Source organism: Acyrthosiphon pisum, chromosome A1 (assembly GCF_005508785.2).
Source record: "Acyrthosiphon pisum isolate AL4f chromosome A1, pea_aphid_22Mar2018_4r6ur, whole genome shotgun sequence".
NCBI lineage: Eukaryota > Metazoa > Arthropoda > Insecta > Hemiptera > Aphididae > Acyrthosiphon > Acyrthosiphon pisum.
The window spans coordinates 133,241,955-133,256,611 of record NC_042494.1 but is presented as its reverse complement, the minus strand read 5'-3'; positions in this window follow the sequence as shown (position 1 = coordinate 133,256,611).

Sequence of the window (14,657 nt, the reverse complement as noted above, 5' to 3'; positions counted from 1 at the left end):
TCTTCCAAATTTCAGTTTTTTTGTTTTATTCAGTAAGAGAATTACTTGTTACTTGTATAACTCATAAACTTATGAAGTTTATTTTAAAAAAAAAACTTTATATTTTATATTTATTTTTAAAATGTTTGAAATTCGTTAAAAAAAAGACAATAATGTATTATTATTTTATTTTTTAAATGTAAGCTTTTTTATTATTATTAAGACAGAGAATGGCCTGTCATCTTCTTATGACATATATTTAAAAAAATAACTTATATTTTATGTGTATTAATGTTTGAAATCAGTTTAATAAAGTACATTCATTTAAAAAATTTTTAAATTATGTATTTTTTTTTACCTGTAAACTCAAGTAGGTATATCCTGAATATTTTCAAAATTGAACATGAAATTATCTCTTATTTATCTAGATAAAAATTATTACAGTCATCTTTATCTTTATCTAGATAAATTATTAGTTATCTATTCCCAGCACTGCTAATTATAAGATTAATATTACGGTAAAAACACATTATCCAAAAAATTGGTCTCGTGCCTTATTGTATATTGGTCATATATTCTTGAAACTCTTGAGTACGTTTCATATTTCAGTACAAACCGTCCTTTATTACTCATCACTAAAAGTATTGTAAATGACGATTCTGTCGTTTAAATTAAAAATTAAAAAAAATTTATACTCAATAAATAATTGTGGTCTTTGAAACTTGTTTATTTTTAACACGTATTAAAAAGTTACCTACAGTTTAATCCTCGTCTCCTCGTATCTAATACCAGATTGACAGCGACATTCTTATGTCAACTATATTCAGTAGAAACAAGACATATACATGTACCGATGTATCTGTATGTAGTGTAGATACTCTTAGTTTTTTTAGAAAATTCCATGTCAACTTTTTTTACTATTTTTGTCATACGGCGAAAAATTGAAATTTTCAGTATTATTTTGCCGTATTTTTTTTTTTACATTTTTACTCTTTAAATGAAAATGTACATTTATAATCGTATACTCCAAACTAAAGTCGTTCTGTGTAAGGTACAGTCGACCTGCAATCGAACAAACGTAATAGGTACGCGCAGCGCTCACCGGAGTTCTGCGTATACGTGACGCATTTAACGTTAAAACGGACATTGTACCAGACAACTCTGTATTTTTGAAAATATTTCTTTTACAAAATTTCAAGTCGTTACAAAACTGCAATATTCTAGGAAAAACTGGATATTTTTTTAATTTTAATGATATAATTATTTTTTTCACGCTTTTCTATGATAAAATAACTGTTTAAATGTTTATTTCAAAGAAGAATACGATTCGGAGTATTTCGATACATAACAATTATTAGTTATAAGTCGATATATAAAGTTTCGACGAGCGAAGTAGTGGACCATCATTTTGCGTGGTTTCCTTTCTTTAATACTATTTTAACTTATATTCTATTCGTGTCCAAAATTGCATGTCATCATTTATAACATTATCACGATAAAAAAAGTCGAATTTAAAAACGTTCATATAGTATGAATTAGGTAAGTAAGATTTTTTCTAGTTCAATATATTATGTACAAACATTCAATTTACTATTATTATTATTATTATTATTATTAATATCTTATCATAGTTATTTATTTTAGGATATCAAACCGTTAAGGCTTTAATTAACGGATATACAGAATTAAAACTGTTTCGTATACAAATATAAGTATTTAAAATGTATACGAGTAGAGTAAAATTGACCCACAATATTCGTTGTCCGTTACTTTGCTCAATAAAACTTTAAATGTTTGCAAATAGTTAAAGTGTTTTGTTGATGAAATATAAAATAAAATACAAATTGAACGTAAACAATTTGCATGGCAATAGTACTTTTACAAAAAGCTGAAAATAAAATATAAAAATAAAATTATAATAATAATTATAAAACATACCAAATAATATCATGCCATTGAGTTTGTAAATATATATATATATATATATATGTATATCGTGCTGTCATACAATTTAAATAATGTTTAAATATATATATACATATATTATATAATTATTTCGTCTGTCATTTAACAATGTTCTCATAACACGGTAATAAGTCTTGTATTTTAAAGTCTGTTTGTGTTTATACAGTCGAATTCCACGAGTTAATTAAAATATACACAATACACAATTATTCATAACAACCAGACAATAGAAATATATCAGCCCTTGATTGCATTAATACTTAAAAACCATAATCGGTAATGTTATTCACATAACTTTGAAGTATTCTTTAGAATAACATAATATTACAAAATATTAACGCATTATTACTTGACCTGTGGCCATAATTTGTTGTTTAATTAGTTTCATTTTCGTTGACGAAATCTTATTTTTTTCCAAAATCATTGTGATTCGATTTAAATTTAGCATCATCGATTTATTTGAATAATAGTATTTTACATTTATGCAATTATTTAATACGAAACAGTGAAATATAAATATGTCTGAAATTCACAAAATAATGATCTAAGGAAATCTAATAAGGTTTTTTTTTAAAACTATTAATCAGTAAATGACAGTCAGTGAATAAAATATTTGTTAATTCTAAACCATAAGTTCTTTTCATGACTTTTAGACATGATGATTATGTTTCAACGTCTGCAAAAAATCAATTTAATTTAAATTGCTTAAACCTTTGTTTATATGAATCAAGCAGAAATCCAATTGGTACAATATTATGTCAAATTCATATTATAATTTGTTATTGTTATATAGACCAATAAAATATTGTACTTGAAAGAAAAGACATCAGGAAGCAATAATACCATATGTATAACAATTAACTACCTACTGTGTGTTAAGATCAACGCATGTTTTAAGCAATCTTCGTTCTTCGCAGACGGCATTTGACATATAATGTGTGGTCAAAGTACACCAATAGCGTGTTCACTTCAAAACAAAAACAAAAATATTTTATAGATATAAGTACTATTGTGGTTTTATAAATGTTTAGTAGAGTGGTTTTCTGGTATATGATATGAATAATTTTTTTTTAAATTTTCAAAGTGCTCTCGCAAAAAATAGTTTTATTAAAAACAAAAAACATTCAACAAACGTTTCGAATAAATCGATTATTTATGACCCGTGCAACAAAAGCTTTGAAATATTAAAATAGAGAATATTGTGTTAAATCATTATTTTATTTAAAATAATCAACCATATAATTCCGGAAAAACAATTTTTCGAACAATTTTTCGAGACGTTATTTATAGAAATCTAAATATACTATAATTTTTTTCCTATATATTTAAAAAAAAATACACTATTAATATTATAAGCTTTTTAAATATATAATTTTAAAAGCCAAAAATAGTAAATATAAATATATGTGTTCAGTTTTAGTATCACGATAACACTGCTAATATCACGTGTACATTATTTGCATGACTCATTGAAAGGTTAGGTTAGGTTAATATAGTAATAGTAGTGTAATTCATAATAGTTTAAATTATTATTGAATCATTATCTACAATAGGTTTCGTACGTTATACATTTGATTCATGAAACACTTAATCGGGTTAGGTAGGTAATGTAATTATTATACATATTTTCAATTGTGATTTTTCTATTCAATTGTTAGCTGATGAATTATTATACAATACGCATTTATTATTCAGTAAATACGGATAATAATCATTTATATTTGAAGATGTTCCCAGTCTTCCTAGTAATCATACCCAACCAAGTATTAGATTGATTGTAAGTACGTATTTTTTCCCCCAATGCTTCTCACAGTCACTTCTGTTAATGTTAATATTTCTCGACAGGCTTGCACCATGAAGTTCCAGCTTCTTAAATTTCCACTGTCCACAACGCTACATAGGTTGTGCAGGTTATCAGGACCATCATTTAAATTCCTGACCTCCCAAGATCAGAAGAGAACCATACTGTGAGGCTATGTGGAAGATAAAGTCTTTGTTGAAACATGGTAACCCCGCCTTGTGCAATGAACGCACTGTTTTAAGATTTAACTTTTATAAGATTGTTTTGAATTACATCTCAATAGATAAAAATTAAAAAGTGCAGTGGTCACTGTTTACCTATGGTATTTATGACATAATTATACGTGCATATTTTTCTTTTTCCGATAAGGTTGTGCCACTAAAGACTTAAAAAAATGGATAGACGACGTCTTGAATAATATGAACTATTAAAATTCTACCTTTTTTTGAATTTTTAATTCCAATATTTGAAAAAGTTTGATATTTAAAAAAAAACATTCGTATTCAATAAATAGTACTTCATTTTTGTTTTTTATTATAATACATACCTTATCAACTCCTTTAAAATATTGTTTGTAGAATTCGTTTTCGTTAGGCAGTTATGATTATATTAAAAATGTTTGATGATTTCGAGAAATATTTCTTTAAATACAAATCTGGAGCATTAATCGTTGCAGGAGTTGAAACCAATCGACTTGTATTTTTTTTTTTTGTGATCGAACCTTTTTTTTTTGGTGTGTAGTGTGGCAGTGAAGAGCAATACGAAAATAAAATATCACAAATAAAATATTATTACAAAGACTCTCTATAATGTTATTTTACACTAGTTTACGTATATAATAAACATACAGGCTGTCCTAGGGATAAAATGATAACAGTAGTAGTCTCCCACGTAGCTCTACACCAGTCGTAGTCGCGATGGCTTTTATACGTGAGGGGTCGGATTCGCTCTTGCAGCGCGCGGTCGGTCATTACGTGTCATAGTATTTTGCCCCTTTTCACCGCCGGCCGTTTTCCATTAGTCTCCGCGGCCGCCTCGGCACCCTTTGTAAATAATAATTGTCACTTTGCCTTTTCGGGAGCTTCAGCCGCAGCCGTCATTAATCAACGGCCGCCAGGCAAATATCGCGTTTCGCCGTCAGGAAACTATATACTTTATATTATATATAGGTACATGTTATTATGTATTACGTTAGGTTGTGTGTGTGAAATATTTCGCGTGAAAGCCCGTACAATATGATATGATGTAATATGTTATAAAACATACGTACTACATGTACCTTCTGTATTAGGGATGAATTTAAATGTAACATGTATACATAATATATATGAGTGTACATATTATATATTAATATATTTTAAATAAACAGCTGAAAATGTTATTTGTATAGGCAACAGCTGGACAATCCCGTCACTACGTTAGGCTACGTCAACGAGAAAGGTCAAAAGCGAAAAATGTTATACTTTGTGCGCCGAGTCCCGGAGCGCTGCAGCTGATATTAAACGTCAAGTGCAAGCGATCACTCCTCGTCTCCATCTTCGTCGTCGTCGGAGGTCTAACCACCCAGCTAGGTCTATGTATTATACCGGTGGTAATGACTCGACTATGGCGACACACGTCAGTAATAGTCGGTAGTAATTATTAATATTATTCGGACAGCATATTTTGAGATATCTGTTATAATGACGCCTCAGTATGTATGTATATAACATGTTACACATTGTCATATTAATAATAAAATATTATTAATCGATATTCATTCAACCGATGTTAATAACAGAGGGTATACGAAAACTTTAATGGATGGTTGAGTGGATCTTGCCGTTGACTGTGAGTTAAGACTCGCATTCATACCTCCTCACCTTTATATTATATCCAACACGGGTGTATCTCAGAAAATTACACCGACTTGTTATTTGGCAATAACGTGTATTTATACACATAACTATGAAATAATAGCTTTGACGGTTTTAAAGAAATTTTACTCAACACCTCAACACCACTATCTATTCGAATCTTCTGCAATTATTATGATATGGTAAGTGTATGCCGAGTTATCAGATATTACCGATATGGTTTTTCTACGGGACTCTGCCAAGTCGTCCAACATTTTATTGTATGGTTGACTTTTTTAGTAAAGTCAATTCCATCAGTTGAATACAGTAAGTTGTTTATTAATGAAAAAACAAGTTATAAAATATGCAACTGTACAAGTCGTGTGGCTTGAAGGTGTGAGCATCACTCAACGATTATGGTAGGTAAATCTGAAAATTGTGTTTCTACTGCGTAATAACTTGCAGACAACCAGCTGCAGATATGTGGTGTTTCCTTTCATTATTTTCTAGATTTGCAGAGCTCCCACAATTTGGCCAATGCCCTTGTAGTTGGTTTTCGTATATTATACAAATGTCGTTTTCGTATTTGCGAATACATTATATTATCATTCCACGTGTCATTTTATGAGAAGCCGTACTTTTCGGTACGTTTCAAGGAATTGCAATAGTAATTCTATGACAGATAACTTTTTCAATAGAACCCTTGAATGTGCGAATCGTGTGTCATGGATTTCTAAACCTTAAACGCTAATATATACATTATTATAATATTCGATCACTCAATAGTATAATTTATATTTTACCAAGGCGTGGAATCATTGGCGATATTCTTACGGCAATTCGTAAGACATGTTTAATAGTTCCCTATAATAAGTGATTGACTTCGTGAGTCCGTAACACGGCATTGCATCGTTATGTTTATTGGTGTATTATTGTATTATAATCACGTCTGACTACAACACGCGTATGCACAGTTATCGTCCCCAACAATTATTATGAAATAAATTACAGCTATAATATTATTATGTATTTACTGTAAGTCTGTAACGCTCAGTCATAGCCGTACCATATAATATAATATTATATTATAATCTGTACTCGTTTTACCGTTATAATCAGACATCAGAAATGACTGTGATTTGATATTCTTTGAAGGCTACATAATATTATACAATATCCGTGTAAAATAGCATGACTGCCATCCATGCATTTTATTTCCCGTTCGATCGATCCTCTCCGCCATCCTCGCCGTGGTCCTCTCGCACGATACGAGTTTTGTGCGGGTGGTAGGATGTAGCTAGGTAGTTGGTGACAAATCATTTACAAACTTTTTGACTTTCGAAAATTAGTATTCGTGACTTACGATCCACTTCCCGGTTCGCCGTATATGCGCCCCGATAGGTTTTCTCCAAACCATCCCCACGGGAACGATACACGCGAATGTGCTCGTTTTGTATTGTTCTATTTCGGGACTTACGGCTGCGTATGAGATTGGATGAGATAATAATTTATTGTCATGCAGGTAATGAGTGCTGAAATTATTTATTTATCAATTCAATATTATAATGGGGTAATATAATTTTCAGCGTGCACGTTTTCGTTATCGTTGAAACTTGAAAGTACTCGACAGTTTTGACAGATTTCATCAACTCTTATTTAAACAAAAGCGTGTTTATCGGAAGTTGTGCATCATGTATATTATCCGTTTCAATAATATCTATAGATATTATAATGGTATATGGTTTGTGGGTATGTATGTTTGTTTGTTTTGAATTTATTTAATTTGATATTTATTGAGATCGACCGGTTTATAATTATTATGTACCACTTAATTGTTTTCCGGTCATAAATGGGAATTACTCTGTAAATTATATATGTAACTAAAATTACTCGCTTGATAATATTAAAAACATAAAATATTATTAATATTAATGACCAAATACCATGAACAATAACGCATTAATGCCCTAAAAATATTTCATTTAAATAACTGTTTATTCAATTATGAATTAAATTTAAAAACGACAATGCCATATTTTGAAGAAAAAATGTATTTATAATATTTATTTGATCGTTCGAAATTTATATTTTTAGTTACATGGAATATCGTTTGTGAACTTTTTTCCTTCATAAGACTGATTGGCTTCATGATAAACTGAACGCAATGAACTAGGTATAAATGTTCAAACACGAATAAGTAATAACACATAGCACATTTAGCGCAAAGTCGGTCGTGACTAATCGTAGTTGGAGAACGATCGGTTACTCAAATAAATTGAAATTGAAACAGTTATGATGACAGAAACTACTATAGAATTAGCTGTGTATGTATTATTATTTCTAAATAAGCCGTGTCTTGTGCATATAATATTACAATCGCCCTCATAAAATATTGTAAGCAAAATATATTAGACGGGTATATTAGTAAAACCACGTGTGAATAATCAAATGATTTTCTTCCGTTTTTTTCCATATCACATAATGCTATTTTAATATTAAACAAACAATACCGAAAGTTTAAAACGTGTATGTGCTAGAGGCTTTCAAAGTTTATATTGTGCCCTCCACCGCTTTTATGCTTAAACAAGTTGACGCCCATCACCATGTGAACAAATTTAATCCTGTCTCTGGTTGTCTACAATGTGAACAATAAAATGAAAGTGTTAAAATTCCACCCTCGTAGTATGAGCAAAATTGTAATCACAAAGATTCCAATTAAGTAGCAAAAACATTTTCACCGTATTCCCAAACTTACTAGAAGGCCCCGAGGATCTAAGTTTTCGAGTTTAACAATACATTTTTATGCAATCAAGGTATACAGCGTATAATAATTATAATATAAATGCACCAGACATCGTTGGTATTTTCAATTTTGTGTAACAATACTTTTATTTGTACTCCCGATGTCACTATATGACAATGCATAATTATTGTCCTACTCGTATGCTGTCTGAAAAGTAATTTTTGTACAAATTTAACAAAATATATTAGGGATTTAAATTTGTTTTTGCTACTTTCTTGGTATCTTGTAGTATTTTATGGATCCATAAACACTATCAGTAATTCTAATCAGTGAATTATATTACGTTTATATTGATTGATCGAAAGTTTGTAAAATTATGTGTGCACACTAGACCCCAATGTCATGAGTTTGTGATCACAACTGCGCCCAGTATAAAAAATAATAGTAATGTATACTTATATTGTATCCGTGTACTGTATGTAAAATTGATAACAATTTGTTGAACTATAAGTCCATGACAGACCATAGCACAAACAACAAAAATAATATAATATTCTTTATATCGAAGATAACAACACATGTATCATGAAATTTGCAATTTTTATTTCCATATTAATAATATTTTAATAAACATAATAAAATATTATATAATCTTTCATTCAACCATTGACAGGTTTTTTTTAAAGTTAATGTTCCCATAATTACAATATACCCTTTCTTCCTCATTCTTTTTCATGAAAAACCAACTTATAGTAGCTAAATGCTATAAATTGGTTACATAACCTATTTAACTTTGTCCCTACACTAAAATTACCCTATGGATGCCCTTGTATATAGTTTAATATAAATTCATAGTATAATGTTTGCAGTGTATGCATACGCCATTATTTTAATTAATCTTTCTTTTTAATACATTATTTCAACACTTTTTGCTCAAACTACGTAATAAACAGTTCATAACTAGTGAATTCATACAAATGTTACATTATATTAAACGAAAGCAGTAGCGATAAAGGCAAACTACGAAAATTTTAAGTTTGAATTTAATTATTTATTTGAATGTTGTAATTTTAAAGTTTTCATCTAAAACTGCAATGACAAGTAATCCCATTGTTTAAAAATGTAACTATAACACGCTCACTTTTACCTAGACAAAAAAACAAATAAAAACAAACAAGCTTGTTAGTGTAAGAAAAAATCGTTTGTGGCTATAGATGTTTTAATATTTAAAAAAAATATATAAAACTTTGAGTGAGCATATTTCCAAGAAGTCTGAATAAAATGTTCATATTATTTTTTTTTTGTCTGACAACAGAATAGATTTTTACTATAATAATATCCCTTGTAATTTAAAAACTATAAAGATATCGAGTTAGGTACTATGCCCTGAGTAGTGAATACTACATTTGTTTGTGTTTCAAAGAGAAGAGGTGTAGTTGGAATTGCAGACTAGAATATTCAACGTAGAACTGGACCATACATATGAATAATACTATGATTAAAGTGTTATTTGAAGTAGCTAAATAAACATTTTAGTGCTAAAAAGTTTTTTACCACAGAAATGTTCTTTTGTTTTTAAATTCAGTGTAAAATAAACATGCTTTCAACTTAACAAAATATTTTACAAAACTATAGGATGACTAATTTCGTTTTTCATCCCACTCATCTAAATTCTTGCACCATATGGTATGGACAATGATAGTATAATTATGCACATTATATTATTATTCTATGGGAATGATGAGGTATTAGATTTCGGAGTGAGCGTGTAATTATAACTTATCTGAAATAAATTTAGTTCTCCAGTTTCATCAGGTTTCAGTTATCACAAATGGATACTAACCTAGATAAATTATGACAAATCGGGGTTGTTCACATATCGATTATACATTTTTATTCAATGCAAATATTATCGTATACGTTTGTCATGCATAGATTTGATTATGTATTATTCCATATAATATATATTATAGATAAGTTCCAACGTAAACTGATATGATTAGTGAACCGCCAATCAGGTATATCTACATAATTATTTAATAAGACGTCGGACCCACATTTGTGATAAGTGCCCTCGTCTGAAAAACGAACAGCATAGACGTTTTTGCGTTTGGTAAAACCAATTTTTAGTTGTTGGCTTTAACATTACAGTGAATTGACCTATTATCAAACTTAAACGTACGAATATTATCTAGGACACATCAATATTAGAGCCAACAACACAAATTTGGTTCTGATGAACGTAGATTTATTATGTGGTATGTTTTCAAGGCAGAGGCGACTCATGTGAACTTGGTTTCTTCTAATTTGTTGCTAAAAAATCGCAACGTGACCGCTTAGCAATACGTGTACCTACAGTGTACAATATATAATACGTATACAGTGGTGTGCAGGTAGGTACCTAAAATGCCTATCCAACGCGCCGTGTAATAATATTTTCTCATTGAAATATAAAGTAAGGTAATCATTTTTTTTTCAATTCCATCGATTTCCTACACTTATAATTGAGTTTTTTTTCTATTAAAATATTGATTTGTTGTTAAAATAAAAATCAACGCTGCTTCAATGTTTATATATTTTTTTTTTTTGGAAAACAATTAAAATATGTCTATTATATTTTTATTAATGGAATAAAATAATATGTACAAAGATAGTTTTGGTAATATTTTATTTATTTTACTCACTCAGTCATACTTCACTTTCTTCGAAACGCATATCAGTAAATTGTGAGGCGAAGGTTTATTGCTGATGTCATCAGGTAACTGTCATAAATATGTTATGCTGAAATTTGATAATATGATCATTTGTGGATCATCCACGTGTACGACGAACGAACATCACTCTGATGGACATTATCGTCACGTCGTTAACACGATCGCAGGGCACACTATACCCTTAATAAATCTTTATAACTATAATAATATCGTATACGACGCTTTGTTTTTTAAGCTATATTTTGTTTCCCTAGATTCAGTCTTCCGACTGCGTGCAATACAATAATATATCATACAGGCCTATATAAATACTAGCACAATTCTGAATTTCAATATACTATTTGAATTATCGTTGTCGTTAGCTGCGATTTTGAGTTCATGACACGACAGCTAAAAGCGGGCGACTCATGTGTACTATAAATTACATTTATCGCAATCCATTATAAAATAGATTATACAAAGCGCATAATAATAATAATATAATAACTGTCTGAACACCAGAAAACTTATTATCACGTGATCTAACGTCAATCTCGATCGCAGCGATACTTGCAACCGTTCCATCTCACGGCGCATTTATTTACAACAGTTCCACTCCTTTTCGTCGATAACGTGTTCAAATCTTTTCCGTATTTTTTTTTTTTATTATTCTTATTACACGCAGAGACATTTTTCATTCACAACGTTTGATTTTTATTTTATCAATGCGCAAAGTAAAATTCTATTTTTGTTCATGTTGTTATATCATTATCCTCGACATTTAGTGAAATCGAAATATATTCAATACGTAATGGTATTTTACGCGTTTCAAAAGTAATAGAATATGAAATCTTATGTATGCTGAATGTAAACTTTCTAATACGTCATTGGAAACTCAGACTTGTGAAATTTCCAATTGTAGTCGAATGTAATATATTATATAGCTATTTACTAGTTATTCTGTTCAAAAATATTAAAATATTGAAATTATTACATTTAAAAATATTTAATTCGGAAGATTTATTAAATAATTTATAATATGCACAATGAGTTTATAGCATATTATAAGTGTATGATTATCGCTTTTATACATACTACATTATTAAAGCCGACAACTTCATTGTATTCATTTTGCTTTTAGAAATTATTCGATTGGACGTCGATAAGTTAATGATCATTTTATTGATAATTAGTTTATAGTACATTTTTTTTTTATTAATGCGCGTATCCTATTTCGATAAAAAAATTACTACGGAAACGCGTTAAAACATTAACTTGACAAGGCTAATTGAATTAAAGCGCCAAAAGTGAGTATTCTCGATAATGAAATCATCCTCTAACCGTCTACTATGTGTGTGAGTGTCTATATATTTAACTTGCGCGCTGACCAACCGGAAACAAATGTGTCAGTGGAGTTATTATCGGTAGTTCAATCGGTATTTTCGTGTAACAAATTGGATTACCGTTCACAATTGATTGCGTTTCGTTCTTTGTACGGTCAAAGTTAATGCACAGTCCTATCGACAATATAATATGATATAGTAAATAGTTCTATGTAATATGTATACGTACACGGTGGACCTAAATATACTTGCAGTACATATGGATCATTCGTGTTCACCCACTGAAATAAAACAAAGTATATTTAAAGTAAAAATTTTATTTGAACTATTATATTTAAGGCGATTGGAAGCGGTTATTTTCTGCCTTTATCTAGCACACGTGAAGGAGCATTGGAATCTAGACGTGTTTTAGTTTTAACGTACCTATTGATTAAGTGAACCATTTTTTGCCAAATCTACTATAATATAGTATAATAATATTGAGATTGAATTCTATTATTTTTCATTTTAACTTAAGCAAATTTAAATATTCAATATTTTGTTCAACTACTTTCTTTTTAGTTTTTAAATTTTTACTATGCCTTTAAATTTTCTATGATACATTTGAAATGTTGGAAAGTTGATCCTATGTAGACTTCCAATTCAAATAGGTTTTTTGAATTATTATCACTCTATAATGGATCAATCAGTACGTTGAAATGAAAACATGACTAAAAATTATATTAATAATATGTTCCACGTATGTAAAACAAAGACCGCTTAAAACAAATATTTATATTTATTTTTAATAACTTAAAGTACACATTAAAATATGTGCACACGCTATTTAGTGGAAATTACCGTCCAGTCCTAAAAATCAAATAAAAATTATAAATTGATATTTTATGCATTATTAAGTGGTTTCTTTTGTTTTTTTCGTTGAATTATTATACATTGGGTGTTGAATGTTGATATAGTACACAAATATAATATTATTTACTAATGTTTCTAAACATGGAAATATATTATTTATTTTACATAACTCAAATATTTAAGTCTTTTAAAATAATAAACACTGCGTAATTCTCAATTATAATCATATTTTGACTTTTAAATGATAAATCGCCTATGTTTAATAGCACAAAATAGTATTAACTATTTATTTTGTATTTACATTTGTAACTGTATGAATTAAATACTGTAAAGGTAAAACTTTCATAAAATGAATATTTTATGTAAATGTTATTTATAAATAGATTATATTATTTAATACCAGCTTTGTTTTATAACAATTATGTTTGTTTAGAATGTTCTTATGTCAATATAAATGGTATGGATATTTTTATACCCTATGGCTGTGGGTGAATAATAAATTAAAATTTGAAATGGCACTTTCTATATCTAAGGAATAAGCTAATCTTGTAAGTAATATGATGAGATTTAAAATAACGACATTAGTATTATAGTAAACAATTAAATCATAGATTAAATCCAACCACGTCGTAAAGTTGAACATTTGAAATCATTTAATTTTACGAATTTTCACTTTGAATTTTTATTTTGTTATTGTCTGTACCATCTGTGTACGAATTAAAAATATTTTTCAAATAAAACATACTAATACTTATACAATTTTAGATTCGGTAGACAAAAGGATACTACGTATATTACAGTATCATGCATACCTATTTATTATTAGTAAATATTATAATTTATATAAGTATTATGTTTGTTATTACAGCAAGCACTAAATTTCATACGATAAACTTTATCGTTCAAGAAAGTACTTAAAGTTCAAATAAATCTTTCGGAATGTTTTGGTTATATTTATTTTTAATATATATAAATACATACTTTATTTATAAAAAAAAACTACACTAAAGAGTCATGAATACTAATTTTATTATATTATAAAACGTTTACGTACAAAATGCAAGTGTATTTTTTTTTGTCCTAAATAATGTCATCGCCATACGTTAATACGTTAAAACCCGTCGATTTTCTTAAACTTATATACAATTAAAATTAAAATTATCATCACACTTTGTATGTTAAATAGTAATTAAAAACTTGGTGCACATTTCATTACATTCTCATAAGCATTATCGTCTCGCTTTTATTTCGGTATTAATATTTCCAAAAGTTACACACACGCTGTATCCACGTGCCGAAAGATCAAGTACATATTATTACGCTCGAAACAGAATGACGAATTATACCCCAGATAATATTGCAACGACATTCACATATTGTTGAGCCACAAAACTTAATAATTAAATATCATAATAATAACATTAAGTATAAAACTTTTAAATTCGA